The 24,219-nt window shown below is 44.0% G+C and overlaps 1 protein-coding gene across 5 annotated transcripts in view; it reads left to right on the top strand.

Annotated features, from left to right (window-relative positions):
• Positions 1–21,362: 21,362 nt before the first annotated feature.
• TBL1X (transducin beta like 1 X-linked) overlaps positions 21,363–24,219 on the top strand; it is a 195,838-nt gene continuing 192,981 nt past the window's right edge. For 4 of the 5 annotated variants that reach the window (XM_080376934.1, XM_080376937.1, XM_080376936.1 and 1 more), the window contains exon 1: positions 21,363–21,869. The gene's annotated coding sequence lies outside the window, so the exon portion shown is untranslated. Of the gene's footprint in view, positions 21,870–22,373; positions 22,507–24,219 lie in introns of those variants that run through there. The other variant, XM_080376933.1, reaches the window with a different exon arrangement.

Below are 24,219 nucleotides of genomic sequence, written 5' to 3'. Positions count from 1 at the left end.
TAATATATTTCTAGGGAGAGTTTGTGGGGGTTTTTTAGGAACTTTGACCCATCTAAACCCAAGATCTATTTCAACGGCACGGAATAAAGACTCCTAACAATGTGGAAGGTCTTGTCTTCAGTAGTACATATGGTGTTTATGAAACGCCCTCTATTTCCTTAAAATGTAAAAGACAAACAGATTTTATAGGCTGGTAAAAAAATAGTGGACATAATAAGCCTGGCATTCTGAAGTAAACAGTTGATGGATTCATTTGAGGTGTGAAATATGCTCTAACACAAAGAAAGCCAAAATACATCCAAACAGTTAGCGTGGTTAGATATTTCTGTTCATTAAGTGAGCATTTTAGTTTGGATGGGTAATGGATTTGTAATAAAATATTATTGTAGGCTTCATTTATGTTTACTTTTAGGGATTTTAATGATTTAAAGAGTAATGCTTTGATTCTTGCAATTATGTGATCTTTTGCATTAACTGCTTGGTATGAGCATTAACATAAACAAGTAGGTAAGGACCAAGGTGGTTTAAAGAATACAGAGGTAGTTCTTAGCTAGTTTGATTGGCTTCTTTGTCTTTGTTTAATCAGATTTTCTTCTGTAAATTAAAGTCAAATTTGAAATTGTGGCTGGACATAAATTTCTCATAATTTCTTGAGACACAAAACCATGACAGCAGCGTGGAGCATCCAACAGAAAGATGATACCAGGAGTTAATCATCTTAATTACATCTTATTCTGAGGTTCCGTTTCTCAAACTCCACTTCCCAGTGGTTAGATTTTATTATGCCTTTATGGAAAGGTCAAAAGCTCACAGCACCAAATAGCTGTTCAGTGTTTAAATGTCTATCCATAGTAGTATTCTCTTCTAAACTTGTACATTTAATGCCTTGCATATAATGATATAGCCTTGTATTTTTTACTCCATTTTATTGTATTTTTTCTTTTTTTCAAAGTTCTGATTTCCTCCTGAAATGCAACTATCCTGTTTGGGCATAATATTTTATACCCAGCATTGCATGTATGGGCACAGCCACTTCTCTGCCCTGTTTTTGTACCCCCAAGATCCAAGATATCTGCAGATGCCTGCAGGTCGATTGCCTCCTTGCCCGTGGAGTTCCTCTGAGCATTCACCTCGAGGTGATCACCACAAATTACAAAATATGTCCCTGTGTGTCTGCTTGCCAAGATGGTCTCCCATCCTTAAACCAGAACTTGCAATTTTGCTCCATGTGTATTATTTTCTGTTTAGTTTTATTAAAATACATCGTGCTCACCATGACAACCTAATTAAGCGGTTCAGCTTGCACAGCACTGGTGACTTTTTTTCCTTATTTACTACCCTGCCAATTCCTCTGTCATCTGCATGCGTGATTGGCACAGATGAGATGTCAGTGTCTAGAATGATGTTTCATCAGATGAAGCCACTCTTTGCCGAGCCAACTAAAAATGCTAGGCTTTTTTAATATGTTCCTAATAATAACAACAACTCCTTTTTATATCTGTAAGTCACCCATGTTTCAATCCTTTCCCTGTTGATTCCATGCAGTACAAGCTTTTTAATTAAATCAAGATGTGGTTCTAAGTTCGTATTGCAATCTCCGATAAAACCCTGTCTTCTGGAAAGTAAGCTTTCCTGTAAATGCTGTGTAGGTGGGGAGTGATGGGGATTGCTATCACCTTAGTCAGCTTCCTCCCTCACTCCATGCCAGGGAGGTCCAGGAGACGTGTCCTGGCTCAACAGCGGGTCAGGAGCTTGCCGTACTCATCCTTTCATGCCACGGTACGTGCCCTCTCTGTAGGGACCAGCCTGAGAATTGAGTTCAGGGGGTTGTCAACACCTCCGTCCTCAGTTGTTCTGCTGTGGCAGTGTTCAGAAACACACAGCTAGTTCCATTCGTTTCTTAGGGTTTACTTCTGAGCTCTAATTAGATGCCAGTTTAAGATGTGGCAAGAAGTTTTATATGTGCACACACATTGTGTTACATTGTTGGACTGGTGAAGACTGACAAATACTACAGCCGCAGAGCCAGGGCTCAACATGCTCAGTGTTAATCAAATAAAGACAGAAGCAGAAGTCCTTGCCCAAAGTGACTTTTATAACCCCAAAGCCGGGGTACCTGTCCTTTTGTGTTCCACATATGCTTTCTAGTACTCATAATATTTCTGATTAGTAATCTTGCACTTTAATGCATCAAGGTCATTTCATGTGAAACTATCAAATAAAATCAAGACATCAACTTCATTTAAGATGAACACAAAGGGTCCCATCTTCTACAGTGCAAAACATGCTCGGGCCAGTTCTGAGGTACATTGTTTCCCGTGTCAGCTCAGGACTTTCAGCCTCTCTGAAGAAGTACTTGAACCCTGGCAGGTGGAGTTCAATAAATAGCTAGCAGTATATTAATAAAATCACCCTGAGAGTGTGAAAGTCTTGGCACAACATGAGCAAAAAAGAGCCAAATACTCACCTAAGGTAAATGGCTATATTCCCATCTAATATGGTTATGCCATTTTATACCATTTCCTGAATGTATGCATTTTCCATTGGACTTTAAAAACAGCCCATGGTTTATATATACTTACATTCACACTTTTCAAAAGACTGCATTTAACTTTGAGTATCTTTTCCTGTTTCCATTACACATCTGAGTAAACTGCAGCCAAAGCAGGAAATGCCTACAGCCACTGAAAGGATGTTTGCAAATCAGAATTGTCCTAGAATATTCTGCCAACTATTAGTCTTCCAGCCTTCTCATAATTATTGTTTTTACCTGCGACACATCCCACTTATCTGCCCTGTATTTTTGTCAGCTTAATTTAGAGGGAGCTATTATGTTCTGCGCTTCATCTTGTTTTTTTAAGTCAGTCGTATCCTGGCTACAGTCCTGACTCCTGTCTCTTCATGCACCTTATACCATCCTGATTTGAAAGCTAGCCATGCTCAGCCTTCCGCTTCTGTTTCATTTTTTTCTGGCCTCTTTCTCTTCCTTTCCTTTACTCCTAGGCAAGTACTTCCAAAAGACCAGCTCCAAAATGCTTGCTGGAAGTCCTGTGGTTTATATTATTTTTTTCATAAAAAAAATAAATCTTCATTGTGGTCATCCTTGGACTCTTTTTGATACACTTAATCTATGATGGTTTTAGGCCAAACCAAAGGAACTTCAGTAAATATTTTTAAAGGCTTTATAATGGCCATGTTAGAGGCTTCCAACTTTTTTCCTCAAACTTGCCCTACATTTGTTAGCCTGAAGTTAAATTTCCATTTCTGATTTAAATGGGCAACGTACACAAAGCGCCTGCCAAGAAAACATATAGATGTATTTACCCTGAAGAATGCAAAGACAAAGATGTCAAAGGCACTTTGCCCACTGGAAGCAGCAGCAGGCGGCGTCCCCCCCTGCAGCAGTTGCTGTCTCCAGCCCTGTGGAAGGTCCTGCAGGACGCCCTGGCGTGGCACGCAGACACACGCCTGTTGGCTGTTTTTAGGTATTATCACTGTGATTTCCAAGAGTTTTCAGGCAGATTTGGGAAACGGAGAACTAGAGTTTAAATGGTCACTCGTAATGTTTTTTCTGTCTCATGTTAAGTGAATGGAGTTATGGTGTCATTAAAATAGTCAGGTCTGCCAACTTAATAGAAAGAATCCAGCTGAAGCACCTGAGCGCTGCCTTGTTCTTGGCCCGGTATGGCTATAAATACTTAATACTCACAGTGTGAGAAAGGTCTTAGTAAAAATATTTGGCTTGAAGTCTTGAATGCCAAAAGCTTTTCCTGAGGTCTTTATCTCCTTCAATGCAATCAAACCTCATAGAGTAATTGGGAAAAAATGTAGTGAGGCAGATAGGGTTATCTTAAAGCAATACCAGAGCAGGCAAATTAGAGATTTATGCTAGCTGTTACTTCTGACTTTGTGTCCAAATTAGGTGACCTAAGCTACTGGAACATCTGTCAAAGGTAACTGTCAAGTGATCTTTTAAAGTACACACCTGTCCTGTTAAATAAAGGAATCTTTCATGCTGTGGTTAAAATGGCTCAGCAATGTAGCTACGAAGGAGATACTGACACACTTAAAATTGTGCTGCTCTCTTGCTCTTTTAATGTATTTTTACACTGACTGCTCATGCAGTAGAGGTGGCACAGGTGTGGACCTTCAAGTCAGCAGAGTCTGCTCCAAGGGCTAATGAGGCTAGTGGAGAATCCAGGCTTTGGGCTGGTGTTTTAGAAAAGTAGCACAATGACACGTATAATGTAATGTAAGGGCTTCAGTGGGTAGGGGAAATATGATCTGTGATTAACCTGACCTTCATTTCCCTTGTTGAACCAAGCTCCTCATTCAGCTGGGCTATAATCCGTCCTGCTGCCTGTGGTTCTTTGTTAAACTAGTGCTGTTTGTGTTTAGTCAGCTGTGAAAAGGGATGGAGAGAACAGTTTCTTCAGTGCAAGGTGTTAATGTCAGCCTTCCACACGTCCACTTAGAAACAGGACCACATTTCCTTTTAGAGGCTCTTCAACTTCAAAGGTGAACGACCTGAATCACCATTCCACCCAGAGTAGGTGTAATTTCTTTTTACTTGACTTACATGGCAGCAACCAAACACAGATATCAGTAATTCTCCTTCCTCTTCTTTTTTAATCAAGTTTAGAAGTTTTATGAGGGCTTTACTTGAAGATTGAAGCAAGAAGCTGATATATGAAAGCACTCTGTTAGTTTACCTTCAACTGAAACAGGTAGCAAAACCCAAATATAGATGCAGTTGTTCAAGCAAAGCATGTGCCCTTTATCAACACATCTTGGTTTGGAGAGCTGGCTTATATACACAGCAAACAGAACCCTTTCTGTGGCACAAGGAACACCTCCAGCAACAGGGTTTGCCATTTTAATTTCATAGGCATGTCCCTTCAGGTATAGACCAAGTTCTAGAAACCATTAAGGTTTAATGATAAAATTACTAAATGCTAAATGTTGAATAAAGCCTATATGTGAATAAATCATGAGTGTTCAAGCTTTCTTGGAGGATGCCAATGTAAGCAGTAATTAAATACTGCAAAAAAATAATTTTATTATGCTTCCATAGACAGCTAGAAAGGGAAAAGCAGTGACATAGACAGACAAAGGCAAAACTGTAAAAGGTTGATGTTTCAACTCCTGTCAGTACCGTAGCTCCATGGACTGCGGGGGATTCATAGCAATGCACACTTGTGGAAAAGCTGACCTTATTTGAAAATTACAGAATCCATTCAATGGGTACATCATGAGAATCAAGACGTAGGGGTGTACAGGATGAGTCAATGAGACTTGACTTCCCCACCACTACCACTGTTTCTGATCTACTTTAGATCCCACCACTTCCCACAAAAGAGGGTTATTTTGTCTTTGTTATAACTGAAAGAGATTCTTCTGCCGCTCCTCACTCCCCACCCCCACCCCAAGTAAAACCCTCAAGGAAACAAACTTTTCTTGGTTTTATTCTAAAATACTGGGTAATGTCACCTCTCTTTGTAAAGTTCAGTGCTAGCATCACTGAAGTACAGTGTAGTAAAAACTGTATTCGACACTACTGGGATTTTAGAGCAGGATAGTAATGCATAATGATTCCCCTGCTTTAAAACAGAAATCTTTTTGGTAGTAAAGACATACCACAGTCTGTGTCCCAGCTGACAGCAAATCCCATAGCAAATGGGACCATTTGTTATGGCTTGTGGAAATGTATAGCACTCCCTAATGTGGGAAAAAAGTAATAAAAAGATGGATGAATGCCCATCCAATTCTCTATTTGTTAAAAAAAAATCTAGATAAGAATGTTTTAAAAGATAAGCTATTAATTGGCATGTTTCTCAATAATTTATGAAGGAGGTTAAATGCAAGATAAAATGTGTAAGAGGAAGGGATTTTCTTTTTGGTTGGTTTTGTGTTTTTTTTTTCACCTTTAAGCTACCAGGAAGGCTAATTCTCTCGTGACTTTGCTCGAGGAGTCATCGGAGATCTCACATGTTCGCTTTGAACTTTTTCTGCCCTGAAGAAAGACAGAGAGATAAATTTTCTCCTGAGTGTTTTTCAGTACTTGAGTTAAAAGTCAAAACCAAACAGTGTGAATAAAATTCACTTTCCCTCTCATTACTCAGGATTTATTTGCACAGATTTTTTCTGCTGTCATAATTTTCTCCTTTTCTTCTTCGTCCACAAGTCTGGAGACTCTGAGGAGTTGCCTAGGAAAGGGTGATAAGAGATTAATTTCTACCACGACACAAATGTATAGATCCAGAGAGATGTATGTCATCTGATCTTTATAATTAAAGAGAAGGAAAAAGAACATAAACCCAACCTTCCCCTCCTCCTTTCATAATCCATTATTTGTAACAGTACCTTTCTCTATAGGGTTCTTACATGTGTCCTTCATTATTCTGAAATAATAGCATAAGATTAGCTTGATTTATCATTGATATTATTCCCTGACCTTAAAAAAATGCTGTCTTTTAATCCACCCCGCAGAAAAAAAAACATTGAATGAATTTCTAAAAGGCGGGTGAAATAGCTGCCGCAGCCTCAAGGCAGCAACAATGTAAATGCTAACAAGTTATTCTGGTTTTACGTGTCTATTCACCTTTATATAGATTCTACCACCTCTGTGTCTCATACTGCATGTGTTAATGCTCGGGAAGTTCTTTTGGGCCCTATAAACAGCCCCATAATATACTTGAATGTAAACTGCAATAGTTTCCTCTAATTCTCTGTTGCCTATTTAATAAGCATATTCCTGCTCTGCACATTTACCTAGTGCCTGATTTTGCCACCCATACACGGTCTCCCATTTTATAACCTTTGTTTTTTAAAAAAATTCAGCACAATAGCTTGGATTGTGACAATTGCTTATTCGTTTCAGAGAAAGTAAAAAACACAATATCCTTCTGCAAGACCAGCCCACATCTGCCCACATCTTGAATCCATATGTTTGAGTGTGTAGGAAGATTGGATCCGATGCCCCCACCGCGAGCCAAGTAAGGTGGGAAAGGGTGACGACAGTCACAGGAAGAGCAAGGAGCGATCCAGTCTATAACTGCACCTTTAAGAATGGCTGAAGGGATGCAGAACTCAGGGAAAAGATGCTATGTCTTACCATGACCCACTGTATAGCATGTTTCCTTCTTGCCCAAGTCAGGAATTTCAAGTCAGAATAATCTTACTCGGGCCTGACAAATAAATTTACAATCCAGACCATTTGCTTCACAACCTGTTGGAGTAAGAAACCTCCCAGCAGTTTGACCATAATGATGGACGTAGTCCAGTGAGCAGGGTTACGTTTTCACCAAAGCCTGTGCAGGTCCAGACTGGCTGTTCCTGAAGTCAAAGCAGTAACATCCACTGGTGTCGGCAGTCAAACAATTCACCCAGTAGTGAGAAGCCCTGTACCAGCTGCTCACCGCAGCTGAACCCCTGCATGCCCAACACCAGGGCACCCCGAGGGCTTCCCCCAGAGCCACCCAGCACCCGGCAGGCTCCTGACGTCCAGGACACCTATGGCAGCACTACTGACTCTGACAGCCACAACACAATCTGGGTAAACTCTATGTGACTTCAGGAACAGTATGAAATGGTACTTTTTTCTTGTAATGGGGACATGCTGATAAAATTTAGGAAACAAATATGCAAATGTCAAGGCACCTCAGGAAGAATGCAGGAGCAGAAAATAGTACACTAGTGGTAGCAGAGACAAAAAGGAAAAGGCGAGCCAGAGGATGGGCAGGAAGGGATAAGTAGGCAGCAGGCAGAGCTCATACCATGCCTGATAAATTTTCTCTAACAGACATCATCTAAAACTCAGTGGAAAAAGTTCCAGAAGAAAAAAAGAAATATTTTCCGTGCTTGTTTCTTCAGAGGCTGATTAAGGACTGAGCAGGCTATGAATTCAGCTGGTGTAAAAGGTTGCACAGAACAGCAACTGAAGAGCAAGATCAGAGTCTTATTGCCAGTCATGGCAGCTGCCTCCAAACCACCAGGGGATCAGAGCTGTTGCAGTTTGCACACAGGCGAGCAGAGGCTGGAAAAGGGACACTTTCTTGTTTAACCGAATAACATATTTGTCTGGGTGGCTCTGGCCGTGCTAGAACCAAAATACTTTGGCAGGAACCCACCAGTTAATGATCCTGCACTAGATTTTAGCATGGCTAAGGGGCAGATTGCAATTAGAAATACTGAACCTGTTCTTGATCTCTCTCATGCAAAGCATATTAGTAGTTACAGGGCTGGAGAGGCTGGAGCAGGAGGAGCTGGCAGTGGGAGGGAGGTGGCAGGTTCCAACCCAGGTTTCACAGGCACAGGAATGAAAATTAACAAGGGAAAGAGCAGGCTTCACTTCACATTAACAGAGCAGCTGGAATTCAAGCCTGAAAAATTTCAGGGCTTTTTCCCCCCTTCTATTTATATAAAATTTCTAACACAAATACAACTGTATTTTTGTGCACTGTGCCTCTCAGCTCTATTTATAATTTGACCCTCATTTTCAAACCTGGCTGATTAATATTAGGCCATTAAAATCATGCTCAAATTTCTAAAAAAACATTCTCCTTTTTTATTGTTGTTGGAAGTGTTGAACTCCTGCCTTCCCCTATGGCATATGTAGGATTGTTTTGCCTTTCAGCAGACTCTTAGGGCAAAGTAAAGCACTTTCCCATCACATATGAGTCTCAGAAATTAGCTCCTGAGGATATCCTCTTGTTACAGAGGTGCTGCTCTCGCCCCATTCCCTGTGCTCCAGCAGAGTCAGCCTGTGAACTTGGAATCACTGACTCACATAAATTTGGATGGAAAGAGGATTGTCTGTCCCAGCCCATTCCCAGCACAGGGCAAAATGCAAAGCTGGGATACTGCTTTCTCCCTCCTCTCCCACTGGATATTTTCAGGGAGTCATGGGGTCTCCCCTCCCCCAGGCCAAACTAACGCCATGCCCCCATCCTCTCCTCAAATGAGGTGGACTCCAGCGCCCTGGGCACCCCTGTGGACCAGCCCCCATCTGCCTTTGACTTTCTCCTGCCCCTCTGGTTTCTGCTGCAGGGCATTACTCCAGCCCTGGGACAGGGCTTTGCTTTTTCCTCCACTGAACTTCACGTTGCTGCAGCCTGCCCAGGTCCCCCAGACAGCAGCCCTGCCCACCGGAATACTGACCATCACTCCTGTCCTACCCATGGCATCCCAGTGCAATTTCTTTGCCTGGGCCAAATGCAGGTAGATAGGACGTGCCACTAGAATCCAAACCACCTTTGCTGGGGGGTAGAAGTTCTCACCCACATGAGTGAGATGAGTCTGTACTTCCGTAACTTGTCCCCAAATGGTCACTCATGCTGTGTGCATCCACAGTGACCACCTACAGATTCACACCACATGTCCCCTGCTGTAAACGTAATGATTCACCATAAAAATACCCTGAACAAGATCGTGGTGTTGTAACTATGGTCAAAAACCCTATTGCTTTGTGTGTTTGCCACTTTCTCAGTAAGATAAATACTCTTACCTTATTTCACAGGGGATCAGGAGGACGAATGCATTATTGATACAGAAAGCATTCAGATTTGGGGGTGGGGGGTGAGAAGCAGCAGCACTTACGAATTATCTTATGAATACAGTATAAATTATTCAGCAACTATACGTCCTTCTCACAAAGGAAGTCAAAGATTTTGGCCCTACTGAGCTTACAGATTCGTAACTAGAGAAGGAAAAAAACCCCTGAATCCTAAACCATAAATGTAAACAAAAATGTAAATAGAAATGAAAATACTTTTATATACCTCACTGGCAAAGTTTTTCCACATGTCACATTTTAGTTTAATAGTGATTTTGTCCACCATTTTAGGAAAAAAAGTGCTCATTTCTTATGATGTATGGTCATGCAGCTCTACTTTTACTTTGGTAAGTTTATTTATTAATCTATTTTCTTTGTTTATTGCTTTTTTGGTGGAATGAAAACTCATACATTCCCTAATGTGCCAACTTTCATTAATTAAAACAAATCACCTTAAAGATTAAAAGTGTATTGTTATGCCTATGGTAATTTTACTATGAGTTTTAATAAAGCCAGAACTCCACCCTAAAACTTTCAGAAACTGAGGGAATGCTTATATGGAAAATTTGGAATCCACCAGACTTTATATTGTTTTTCTTTTCAAGCTCATGCTTTTTCACAACTGTAGAGGCTTGTGGTTTAAAACAGAAAGGCAGCTAGTGTGAGTAAGGTAAGTGAGGTCTGTTTGAACTTGGACCTGAAGATTGCTTTTTCTTTCCAAATCCTACACAAAGTAAAGAAAAAAAAAAATCCCAAAATATTTATGTTTAATTTACTTTGTTAGCTGCAATCTCTCCCACTCACTGGTATACTTCAGCAAGGAAATTGTTCTGCCAAATACAAGTAAAGCATACTGAAAGTACTTAACTGACCTGTTGAAGGGTCACGCAAATGCACTCTTTAAAGGGGTACTAATTTTAGAGATAATTATAAGCATTTTACGTGACTCCATTTTTTGTTGACAGTATTTCTCAAAAGTATTAGCAGCCCGCTTTAGGAATAACACAATCACGCCAATGAGATGCTTACATTCACTGCAAAGAAAAAAGTGCAAAATTCAGTTTAGAGGGGGAAAAATTGGGTATTACCTACAGGATGCCCCTCTCTTGGTCATTCTTTTGTACTCTGGGACCATCTTTAGGCAGTACATCAAGCCTGCAACCTCTCCACTGCTTCCTAACAAATATCTGAAATCCGCTTTGCACGTTCTTCTGCAGAAAGAAATTAGGGACTAGCCCCTTGGCTGCTGTAAATGGAAATAACTCCATTGGCTTTAATGGAGCTCTGCTGCATTGCACTTCTGAACATCCTCTCTGTGGTCTGAAACATTTCTGATGCGGAGGAAAAGGGGGAAGGTATTTTCCAACAGCTGGAGAAGGTCTGGGACACCATTTGGGTACCTATTCGCTTTGCTGCCTCTGAACAGTCACCTCAGATTGATCCACATTAGAAAAAACACATTGCTTTAATTGCATTCATTATGCATGTGATATTTTAATATATTTTTATACCATCATAAATTCTTGTTCCCTACCCAAATACAGTTTATTTTGCTCTCTTGTTGAAGGGTAGGCATACTGCTGCAACTACCTCTACACCGCAAAATTTTCAATTAAAATTACATGTAATAGTAAAACTACACCTGTAACCATTCTAGTGTAGGCAAGCCCCTTGTTTTTCTTTGCTTCAGCATACCTTTCGGGTATGAGCAGGATAGTGTTTCATCTGAAAGGGATGCTGTATTGTTGCATGAACTCAGGTCTGCGACTGCACAGGACCACATGGTGACCAGCAGAGCGGGGTATGGGTCGGCATGGTGGCACAGCTTCCCACGCCAGTGACCCTGGCCTTCAGGAGACTTGCCCTGTCTTACTCACTCGAGCACATCTGCCAGGTTGGAGGGTTCATTCTGCTATTTGATCCTCCACGAGAGGATCCTTGTGGAAAAACATCTTTCTCTCAGGCAAATGTGTATGTACATCCCTGCACACACACGCACACCAGCCCTCCATGGTCTTCTCCAGGCTCAGCAACAAAACGGTATGATCAGCAATGCTAAAAAACAGATTGCAGCGTGTAGCTACATTTCAAGGGGATTTTGGTGGTTTGTTTTTGTTTTTGTTTTTTTTTAATAAAGCAAGTTTTTAAGTAAAGTAAGTTGATGACAATGCAAACTTTTTGTTTGTTTGTTTTAGAAATAAAATAGGGAAACTGCTTTTCTACAATTCTGTCACTACAGCATCTTCCAAGAAAAAAGAAACCTCAAGATAAAATTTATTGCTACCCTCAAAAAGAAGGGAAAGCATAAAGAAATGATTGTTGCTCTGTTCCTGGGTTTGGGTTGGTCAGGGACTGAACACAGATTAACGCCAAACTTCAAGCTCTGATTACTACTGAGGAGTAAAAAGAGTACATGGCCATAACTGGATGGATGGTTATAAGTGCCCTAGTATACCACTAAGCAACAGAAGTCTTGCAGTGCAACTGAACAACAAAACCTTTCTCGTTGCACCGACAGGATGCAGTAAAGGACTGCTGGCTCGTTGGTCCAGCTGATTTCAGCTGGATTTTTCAGAAGGGTAAAGGCTCATGTGTCAGGTCCAAGGTGTGGGTTTTTAAATGAAGCATATTTGTATAGGGTGTCTGCGTGTTTCTTGATGTGTGCAAATACATATACATAAATAACATTTATGGTTGCGAGCCCTCAAATAATGCTGAAAAAGAAGTAATTTCACAGCTTTGTTTTGGCTGATAAATCTGATGATTGCTTTGCTGCTTTACAGCAATTTTTAGACTTAGTAAAAGAAGATAACAACCAAAGTTAACATATACTCTACCAGAAAGATTTGGGCAATCTGTGACTTTGCAGGCAATCGGGAAGCTTCCACAGAAGCTCACCCTTATGGAAGGCAAGCTGGTTAGCTTCTCCTGGCACTGGGCAAAGAAAAGAGAGAAAAAGTAATTATATTCTATTTAGTGACCACACTCTAGTTGCAAATGCTCACATGGCTCTAGTTTTCAGATAAATCTTTCTGGCTAGGCTACTCATTACTCTTACAATAGTAAATATAGACATTGATGAGTGTAAATGTAGACTGTTACGGAAATTGCGTGATAGCTGAAAATCTTGCAGCTGCTCTTACAATTAAGTCCAAGTTCATCTGGAGGGACAGATTTGTAGAACTGAGAGTCCATAAGACTCAACCCCACCCCCCCACCCCCCCAAACCAGTCTTTTCTCTATCTGGAAAGTTACAGAGCAATCAGCTTGAACGACAACACAGTCTCACCCTAATCTTGAGGCTGATTCTGTGAACACTTAGTGCTGAAATTAGATGCCATTTTAGTTGATAACTTTAAACCTGATTCTGTGAACACTTAGTGCTGAAATTAGATGCCATTTTAGTTGATATCTTTTAACCTGATAGTATCCCTGTGTTGCAAAAATCCTTTGTGTATTGCATATTGGTTTAAAGATTTTTGCCTCAGGGTAATTTTGGTATCAGGCTTCTTCAAGTTCTATTAGGGAAATAAGTGAATAAACGTACAAATACACAACAATAAGTATGTAAAGACACTGCCTCTATTCTTATCACAAAGGGCTTGATCTAGATTTGTTAATATATAGAAACAGAAAATATTGCAATTAGTGTTACACTAGAACTCATAAAAATATTGACTTTAGATCTAAATTTTCTTTCAAAAGCATTTAATTTTTGATAATGCATACAATGATTGTTTTCGATTCCGTTTCTCTTCAAGAAAAAGAAAAGAAAAATATAGCAAGTTTAATAATATACCCAAGGGTACTTTCAGTTCCACTTTTAGTATATTTATGAAAATTCTGGGCTTACCTCACTTCTCAGTTATGTTTTCTCCAGTCTTGCATGATTGACAGAGTTAGAGATGCCACTTAGATAAGTTAGTTAGCATTAGATGGTCAGCATCCTTAAAAAAAGAAGAAAAAGCTTAGGGCTGACAAGCTAATTCTGTTCTAAGGCTACATAAAGAAATAATTTTATAATGAGGAAGCTTATGTAAATGATTCAAAATGATTCAAGCTGACTCACAGATTTGCATCCTTCATTTCAAAATTTCAATTGAATTTAAATGAAATGCTTAAAGTCTTGAAAATAAAAGAACAAAAGAATATAGTATAGAAAACACAAAACAATGTACTCTTTTATGTCCTTTTAATATTTCTCCTCTTTATCAAGAAAAAAAGAAAAAAGGCAGCAGTTTACACAGAGCAAATTACACAGAGGAATCATAAGCAACTGCAGCTTGTGAAAATATTGCCAGTCACAAACTTACCATGACACAACGCAAGGAAGCTATAGTCTGAAGCCCAAGCTGTCAAACCTGGTTTTGGAATTCTCAAAATGTGTAGTTAAAACTCAGCCACACCAGGAAGATATTCAAGGAAGATGGCTAAGGGGCATACAGAAACTACTTCATTCCAATTATCTTTCCTAACTTGTGTTTCTAATACCAACATCAAGGGAAATGCTCAAATTAGTGAGAAAATGTCAGCACTGTAGGGTTCAATGAAAAGGATGAGGTGCAGCATCTGTGTGGTGTGGGGCTGCAGCAAAAATGAGTTACCTGGGGGGCTAATGCAATGAGGATGGAGACAGGGAGGGGGGAGGAAGGAATGAAGGAAGAAAGGAACTTCTCACTTAGCAGCACTGACAGATGGAAGTAGGAATACTAGGGTTTAGAATAAGGACAGTAAAGAATTAAGGAACCGTTTTGGTTGTAATGGAGATTTGTACTGATTTAATGAACCTGTTTCTCCATCACTGCTCAGTCTTTCAAATGACTTTCTGTGTTATTTAGGAACTGCAATAGTACAAAAAAAAAGATTACTTACTAAAGGTTCGTTCATCCCGATTGTATCCACTGTTTTCCCAGTAGTTATAAGGTATTGTAAATGAAGGGCCTTATTATACTCCCATTGAAGTAGGTGCAAAACCACTGTTGATTTCAAGGGGAACAAGACAGAGACTAAAAATACATTTGGTGCCTGAATGTCTTAATGTAAATACCCAATTTTTTAACAGCTGGCCAAAGGGTGGAATTAGGAAGTCTATTTTTACTTTTAAAATATTGATTTTTACTGCATTTTGAATATTATAACTGTCTTTTAAACATTTACTAGTACTACATTTTAAATTTAATCATCGAAAATAAGCTGAGTTTCTCCTCCCTCTCATGTATTTTTATTCATGTTCATGTAGAGCACTGCACCCTGTGAATAGAGGGGGTAAACTGCATGAGGTCAACTACAGCCACATGGAAATTAAAACCGAAAAGCAGGTCTGACTCATTACCCTTGTAATAGTTTGGTTTACTGCTACAGCAAAGAGTTTGGATATTACACATTTCTTTGTTTTTCTTCCCTGTCTTGGGTAAGGTCCTAGAGATAACTTCTAGGATGCGAAAAGAAAAATATCCCAAAACTTCAGCGAAAATCTTTGTTTTAAACAAAGCTATTCCTGTTAAAAATAGAGAAACAGTCACTTTGCACACACCTGTAAAAATAATGCATGTGCAAATTGGGAAAGCAAAGTAAAACTCCTCTGTTGTTAGGATATCTACAATAGGCTTGAGAGAAATTTGTATTAGACTGGTAAGTAAATAGTTAGCCAACAACACTTGGTTCTTAAAAATACCACTTCTCAGAGGTCTGTGTTTGAAGATTTTAAAGCTAGAAAACACCATTGCAATAGTTTGCTTTAACTGTATAACATCGTAGCATGGGCCACAGGACTTCTTGGTGCCTTTTGAGACTCAGTAGCCATGCTTGATTTAAGATTCCAGTTAAAGAATATCCATACCAGTGATTTCGCTGGTTAATTTTCTCTGCTGCTTTGTAACTTCTAGCTGTGCATCTCCCTACCTTTGTGTGATAAATTGAAGAATCTCTGCTAGCTCTTTTCGCACACCTTGGTTCTTCCAGAGGGTTAAGTTACTTCATCGATAAGTTAAACAGATCCTTATCTTTACAAGTAAGCCATTTTCCATTCCTTTTGTCATTATCAGTACTCTTTGTAATTCCTCCAATTTATCGACATCCTATCTTGAAGATAACTAAATAGGACTACTTTATTCCCACCAGTAGTCACCCCACCAGTGCGAAGCAGACAGGTAGCATAACCTCTGTTCTCTTTCCTTACGTGTCCCCTTCTGCGTACCCAGTAGTCACAGCAGCTCTTTCGGCTGTGGCACCAGGTGAGGCACTCCCAGTCGGGTTAGTTTTCTGCCAGCGTTAGCATCATGTATGTGAGCTTCTTCAGAATCCTTCACCACTCTATTCATTGTTGCCAAAAATAGCAGCTTGCATCTAGAAGTGATACAGCACACCTTGTGTGCTTCAGTAGCCATAGAGATTGTGTAAAGAAAAGCCATTTCAGAATTCTTGAGACAAAAATTTTGCATTTAGCAAGGGAAGCAATCCATATGTTGTACATTTTACAACAGTGAATCATGCTTTAAATCCTGAGTAATTCCACTGAATTAAGGGGAACCTTTTAAAGTGTAAAATATTGTACAAGGCAATGTCAGTAGAAACAGGGAACTATGGCAGACTGCATCTACACCACTCTCAGTCTAAATCAGGAGTGCTCTTCTAAAATTAATCTCCTGACTCTCCTCCCCTACTGTGCTTTGGTATGCAGAGCAGAGTGGTTTCTGAGCATGAGAACTGGTTTCCCTTTCCGTGAAACTAACCCAACTGGTGCACCTCAGGAGCGTGTCCAAGCTGCTCCCAATCGACCACCATCAGGCAGTCTGCAGGACCAGCCTGGGGCTCGACACCCCCAGCCCCAAGAGGCATCTGGAGGCAGATGTTGGTGCAATGCAGATGTTTGGTCCTTACAACCACTGTTTCATCCTACCCACCTGCACTGATCTACTTGCTTATGTAGACAGACACACCTCGTTCCATCAAACTCTTGTTTGCTTGCTCTTTTGCATGCACGCTTCTCGTGAGAGGGACTGGTCTCTCCTCGAGGCTTTCCTGAAAAGGTCCCCACTGGGCCCTTTCTATAATCTGTATTAACAAGAGCTCTTCAGGAAGGCTAAGTCTTCTCCAGGGCTAGGCTCCTGGTTCCCACCTCACTTTAGCCACGTTGAGAAGTATGCTAGCAGGGCTGCTCCTGCTGCTGGCCTCAGAAGGTAAGATTATCCTTACAGGACATCCGACAGCACCGTCACAACGCTCAGGACTCATGTACCTCCAGAATGCCCAAGCAACTGAGCGAGATGATACATGGCTAACATCTCTCACATCCACAGCACAACCTCTGCCTAAGTCTGGCTTCTCCACAGGGGATCTGATCCTGTTAATTCTCTAGGTGTTTCACTCACTGCTGCCAGCTCCTAGGTAGAACTGCTTTCTCTTCTAAAATCTTTCATGGGCGGAAAAAAGGCTTGAAATCATAAGCTGTCCCAGGCATTAATTCAGCACAGCTGGGGCCATGCAACACTGCATGGATGAGGGAAGACAAGGAAAGAGATGATCACCTCCCTCTTCTTTCTATCCCAGACTGGCAGGAGGCCAAACTGTCTCTAAGAGTAAATTAGAGCAACATAAAAAAAATCTCTGTTCCATCTGAGGATCCTAAGGGACACATACAGCTAGCTCAGCCCTTTGTGTCAGCCCACTAAACAATCAGAGGAGTGTAGATTACATGCATCAAAGTTTCTGATTTATTTTACCTTAAGTAATAACAAATACATGTTCCACATACGAAACAATATAGTAAATAGGAGTGTTGCCCTAACTTACTTTGATTTTTGCAACTGTACTTTGGAAGGATCACTGAGTATGTTCTTATCATCTTATATCAAGAAGCAAAAATACACTCGGCATAACGCTTACCTAATACGCAGTGTCCCTGAGCAGCGGAAGATGTGCATTGATTGTATAACGGCACAGGGAAGAAACTATGAATAGCACATCCCAGTTTGCAACCTCTGCAACAGTGTAATAGCATCAAAATTCATATCAGAAACTATTAGATTCCTATCAGAGTCAATTGAATTCCGGTTCAAGTCCAAGGAATCTAGATCTTCACATCTCAAAAAGGTGGGTGAAAAAATACCGCTAGGAAATGCAGGTATTACAAGCCATATGAAGCAAACCATGGAGAGAAAAAGGGTAGAGAGGGTAGAAAAAGGGTCAGACCATGCTTGCTTTGCAAAATCAAAATATTCTTGACAGTTTTGCCTTCTAAAAACTTTGAAACAAGGTCTCCCGCTTTGCTTTTTGATTTGTGATAATGTTGTTTTTACTCAAGGGGTCTGCTTGCACAACTGTTCATGAATTAAGCAAAAGCTTTCAGTCTAGTCCAAAGATATCAATGAAGTAATACGTGAAGAAAAAAAATTACCAGTGATTGTCTCAATTCCTGAAAATATCTTAGTCAATCAGAATTTCCTTTTAAAAGTGAAATTCTTGGTATTAACAAGTGGCTAAATGAGAAACCATTTTTTGATGCTGCGTAGCAGTTGCTCACATCAGTGATTCTATGAGAACATTTATCTGAAAAATAGCAAATACTGTAAAGATGCCCACATAGAAGTAAAAGCTTGCCACCACAGGTGTGCTAAATAATAACAATAATAATGATAATAATAACAACAATAATAACAACAATAATGTGCTAGAAGTCTTCACTTTCCCTCCACAAATTGTCTGGCAGGACAACTCATAATAGGAAAGCTAGGCATTTATGTTTAACTTATTTCTAAGTGTTGCAGAACTAGTGCCTACCATGTCACATTTCAGTTTATAGAGTATCTACGTATTACAATGTAAGAATTGCACACTGCACCTCTACCCAAATAGTCTTGAGGCATCTATTCAAGATAAAACACCAGTTCAGTTTTCACTATCATATCAAAATTTTGTATATTAAGTCTCTTAAAAATTTAATTAGCAGATTAGCAGACCCACATTTTTTACAGTTCATAGCAGGAGTAAATAATTAATCCATATTTCAGATTTTTATGTGAGGAGAATTATTTAACTACAGCTACATAAAAGTAGAACAAATTATTTATTTTTGAATGATTCACTTATTTGAGAGACCTTACTTTCATCTGCATAGACAGAGAACTGAAAAACATAGTGTGGGGGAAAAACCTAGTTAGAAACAGTTACCAACACAGTGACGATGAAGCACTAGAAAAATAACAATGTCTTTCATCTTTCAAAATGCAAAATATTTTGTCTTATGATCCCATTATCTCCACAGTAGGCCAACCCTGCTAGCCCTTGACTTTGATTGTTTCAGGTTTAGGTTTCCATTTTAATGAGGGTAAGAAACCACAACTCTGGCTTCCTTCGTTTGGAGCTGCAGGGCCGTAGCATTGCCACTGATCACCGCTGCTGCGTCATGAGTTATGAAACCGAAAAACCAAGACTCTCAAAAACCTGGTGATTTCTTTTATACATGGTCGCTTTGGGGTCTTCTGCTACACGAAGGCCAAAAATACTGTAATGGCCAGAGCCACGATTCATTCTTCTATCTTTTAGTCTACCATCACTTTACAGTTGTTTGTTTGGTTGTTGTTTTTTGGTTGTTAATTTTAATTGAAAATTAATTTGAAAATTAGCTGGGACGTGGGGGCTTACTGAGCTGGAGGTTCGAGCCAGAGCATCCAGGTGGCATAGGATGAACACGTGCTGCTCCTCAGCAGTGAAAAATCAAACACGCAGCAAGGACCCTGGGCCTGATGGAGGGGGTGAGAGCTTCATTGCTCTCTGCAGAACACAGGAGTGGGAACAGTCCCAGCCTCCTTGCTGGGACACCAAGCCTCAAAAGCTAGGCAAGTCTTGATTTAGGACCATTTTCTGATGAATTTACCTCATTTGGAAGCCCGCAGCACTTTAAAAGACAGCAAATAAACAAAAAGCACCATAACAAAAAAGTCACTGCCATCTCACTGTAAACCAGGAGGGACTTTTGTTTACATTGTCAAGTAATGAAAACCTAATGTAGGTTTTGATTTCAAAAATAAGTCAGAAAAATGGGAGCTGATTTAGAACAGGAGACGTTTGTTTGCACGCCTGTGTGATGGCCTTGCGCTGCGATCTCCGGGCTCTGAACGTGAAAATGAGCCACATTAGCCCGCAATAACATTCCCCGGCGTTCTGAGAGTTGTTTCAAAACATACATGAACGTGTGTAGTGATGATCTTTGTTGTGCTTGCCTCGGATGACGTCATATTTTTTCCATAAGAACTCTCGGTGACAGCACGTATGTAGGTTCTGGGCTAGATGTGTAACGAGCATGACATTCCCTTTCATGTCAAAATAAAACCCAAAAAAGGCAAAAAAAGCAGAAAGGTCATTTGGAAAAATAAACCACTAATAAATACGAGTTTCGGGGCGGGGGGTGAAGTCTCGCTGTCACCAGGATGAGCCCACCGAGGCAGAACACCCGGGCAACATCCAGATAATCTTATAATTTGCATGACATTAGCCGTGAGGCCGGGCGGGGTGAGGGGGGGTCGCGGCGCAGCGACGGCCACAAAAAGCGTGGCGGGGCCCCCGCTCCGGCGCTGCGGAGGTACGAGCCGAGCCGGGGGCGGCAGCAGGCCTCGCCGTGCCAGGGTTCGGCGGGCGGGAGCAGGCCCGGGGCCCGGGCGCGGTGCGGCGGGGATTTTGGGTGCGCAGCTACTCGTCGCCGGGCGGTAGCGGCGCGGCGCGGCGGGGCACTGCGGAGCGCGGTAATGATGTCAACTTGTTATTTACTTTCCAACCCCGAATGACTGAGCAGGGCGAAAGGAGAATCAATCAGCCGCCGGGTGACCCTCCAGGCGGAAAAAACTGGAGCCCGGCGCCCGCCGCGGCCGGGGCGGGGGAGGGGAAGCACATGGAGCCGGGCCGCGTTGCATCATCCGGCCGGCGCGGGGCCGCGCGCCGCGACCGCCGCCCGGGGGATGGGGGGCGGGGGGGACGCGGGACACACGGGACGGGGACACGCGTGGGACAGGACGGGCAGGCTGGGGGCTAAAGAGCAGCAGCGGTTCTGCACCACTACCCCCACCCCCCACCCCGGGTGTCGCGCTTCCACGGACGAGCAATAAAGCCCGGCGTTTCTGCTGATTCACAAGTATGGAGGCCGCGTCAGCCTGCCGCCTCGCCGAGCACCGGGGCGCTGCCCGCGGCGCGGTGGCGGAGCAGCCGCCGTGCCGTGCCGTGCCGTGCCGTGCCGTGCCGTGCGGGGAGGGCAGCCCGGCCCGGGGAGCGTGCCTCGCCGCGCCCTGCCCGCCTCGGCGTGCGGACCAGGCGCCGCGGTAGCTGACAGCGATGTGTGCCTTGTTCGCCTGCGTGCGGGCTCTGACAATGCGGTCCTGTGCCGGCCCGGCCCCGCAGAGCCGGGCGTGAGGCGCCGCTCCGTGCGCCTCCCCGACCCCAAACTTAGCCGTGATAAGTAACAGTGCCGGTAATAACGGCCAGCGGGAGCGGGGCCCGGAGCGCCCGCCGGCGCCGTCCGTGCGGGGGGAGGGCAGCGAGGGGGGCCCTGCGGCGGGCGGCCGGGCTCGCCCAAGGTGAACGCGGGGCTGCCCCCTCCGTGCCCGTGCCTGCGTGCCCGCCCGCCCTGCCGCCGGGCGCCTGTGGCGGGGGCGGCGCAGGGCGTTGCGGCCCGGCAGCACCGAGCGCGCCGGGCGGCGGGAGTTACCTGAGGGCACCCGGGGGGCGTTGGCGGCGCCGGGGCCGCCCGCGGTGCCTGAAGTTGCGCGTCTGCCTGCGCGCGTGGGGCTGCGCCGGACCCGGGTGGGGGAGGGCGCGGCGGGTTAGCCCCCCACCCCGGCCCTCATCGCCCCGCCGGGCCCCGCAGCTCGCCCCCCGGTGTCCCCCTCACGCCGCCCGCCCTCCCCTCCCTCCCGCCCGCCCGGAGGTGGCGGCGGCGGCGGCGGGCCCCGGGCGCGGCCGGCTCCCCTCAGCGCCGCTCCCGCCGCCGCCGCGCGCCCGCACCGGCCCCGCCACTTGCCCGCCGCTCGGCGCGGCACCTCCTGACCGCCATTCCGCCCCAAAACTTTCCGTTTTCCCCTTCCCACTCTCCGGGACTTCCTTGTGCCGCCTGTGCGCGCGGTGGGGGAGGAGGAGGCGTGTGCGGCGGCGGCGGCGGCGAGGGGGATTTACAGTCTCCTCGCAGGCTGGCCGGGACCCCGGGGGAAGAGGAGTTGCACCATGCGCGGCAAGTGAGGGAAAGTCTCCGCCAGCGCCGCCCGCAGAAGTTGAGGCTTTCCCCCGCCGCCCGCGGGAGCGGGAGCTGTGCCTTTAACGCCCGCTGAGCGAGGTGAGTTTCCGAGGCGGATTATTCATCCTGGGGACCCTTTTTTTTTTTCTTCCTTTTTTTTTTTTTTTTTCTTTCTTTTTTTTTTTTTCCTTGTACGCGCGCCGAGGTGACAAACGTCCTTCTTGGCGCAGCCCCCCGAGCCGAGCCGGGGGCCGGCGGGCCCGGCCTCCCCTCTGCAGCCCGCCTGGGCTCGGCGGGCTGGCCCGCCGCGGGTGTGGGGTGGGGGTCGCGCAGCCCCTGCCTGCTATGACGAAGTTTTTTGAACCCGGGCGTTTTGGGGTCTTGTGTGGTGTGTTTTGTGGGAGCGCTGGGCCGAGGCGGTGTGCCTGGGGCTGCCGTTTCGGCAGCGGGTGTGCTCTCATCTGCCCCCCAGCAGACCCACCGGGGGGGGGGAGGGGGGCAGTTTCTGGAGCGGCCTCCTACTCCTGAGATAGTATTTTGATGTATTTTTTTTCTTAAAAAAAAAAAAGAAAAAAAGTGCTCGGGGGGGCGGGGGGGAGGGAAATGCGAGGTATTCACGCTCAAGTGTGGAGTTTGCAGAGCTCGGGTGGGGGAGGGGATCCCATTCATCGCCAGGGCTTGAATCGGCAGCGGGCGGAGGGGCCGATCGCTCCCGTACATCGAAGTTTACTTCCAAGTAGGTAAACAAGTTACCCCCCGCCTCGCCCCCGGCCGCCCCCGGTGATGCCCGCCTCCGCCAGCCCGGGTACCAGCGCTGCGGGCGGGCGGAGGGGCGGCGGTGCTGCCGGGGCGCCCGGGGGGACCGGGGCCGGGGCCGGGCGCTGCGGGGCTGCAGACCTGTTGCACACCAGTTCAGGTCCCGGGCCGGCGTGCCCGGCGGCGGGGCCGTTTCTGCCGGGGAAGGGCCCGGCGGCGGGGCGGCGGGTGCAGCCGCCGCCGGGCGGGAAGGTGGTGGACACCTTTCCCTCAGCTGCTGTCATCGCGCAGAGCCTGTGCCCCATTTTGTGGCGCTGGTTTATTCTCCGCGGTTGGGCTGATGTTTCGGTTCGGTGCGGTGCGCGGCTAAACATCGGTGTGGTGTGATGTAAAGGGAATGACCCTTGACCTGTTTAATTATATGTTGTTGGGTTCTCGAGTAGACATCCTGCTCGGAACAAAAAGGGGAAAAAACACAAAGCCACACCCTAAAAGTTAGGCTTGCATATTAATTTCTCGAAGTCGGTGTTTAGGCTGAATAAAGGCTTTCCTTTATGTTGTCTTTAACATGTCTCTTGCTGTTTTCCACGAGGATTTGTATGGCGTTTTTCCCTTTCTTGATGCACAAGTCTTAAAGTGTGTGTGTGGTGTGTCTGTGTGTTGGTGGGGGAGGGGAAGCGGTCTGTTTGGTGGAGCTTATTGAGTGTTTCGCGAAAAAAGAAAATATTGCAGCACAATGTTGCAGAAAACTGAAGTACTCCATTGAAAAGAGCGCTCCTCAAGTGATGATTTCAGTAAAATGGCGTGTAAAATTTCAAGACTGGTATTTTAGGCTAATAGTATGAAAATAAATACATTGTGCCAGAGGGAAATCTGATTGTAGGTAATAAATACAGGATCTTTACTCATGACAAATATTATATCTTTCTTCCTTAGCCCATTTATTAGCGATCCTTTAACTGAGACTGTTCGTGTGGCATGTACAAGATTTAACATTATATACCCTGCTTACCATGTGACTGCACATGCTGGATTTAGGCCTTCTCCTGTCCTACAGTTGGTGTGTTGTCATATGCAAAGACAGGCAGGTCTTGAAGTGAATATATTCATCCTGTAATAGCAGATGTTGTTGGCAAGAGAGCAGGATTGTCGTAGTATGTTTCCATGATGGTTTGTGTATTTTTTTGTTGTTTTGGTTTTCTATTTTTCTTTTTCTGTTGTTTGTTAAAACAATTACAGATAATAATTGCAACCTTTCAACAACAGTGGTAGTAGAAAAGGGAAGCTTTCCCGCAGAAGGTTAGTAGAAGGAGTGGGATGAAAAAGGAAAATGACGGGGGGAGGATGCTATTACACTAAAAATATGTTAAACCTTTCTTGGGCTACATGCAATAATGCTAAAACTGGTAGAGATTTGAGCAGTGCTGCTGTAGGCGTCTCTAACACCTTCAATGAGCTAAGCAACAACCAAAGTGTTTTTGTCTCCCTCCACTAAGATGAAAAAGTGTGTTTCAGAAGCAGAGGATTAAAAATTACACATACGTGTAAACACTGATAACTACACAACTGTCCAAGTCTTACAGAGCAAAAAACCCACCCCTCTGCAAAATATATCTGTCATCTGAATACATCTTCTGCCCTTCCCCCACCTAATTAAGTAACATAACTACAATGTCCTCTGCCATGCCACTCA

The sequence above is a fragment of the Falco punctatus genome, assembly GCF_963210335.1.
Source record: "Falco punctatus genome assembly, chromosome: 2".
NCBI classification, from domain to species: Eukaryota; Metazoa; Chordata; class Aves; order Falconiformes; family Falconidae; genus Falco; species Falco punctatus.
The sequence above is the reverse complement of the archived record's forward strand: the minus strand, read 5'-3'. Positions and strand labels throughout refer to the sequence as shown.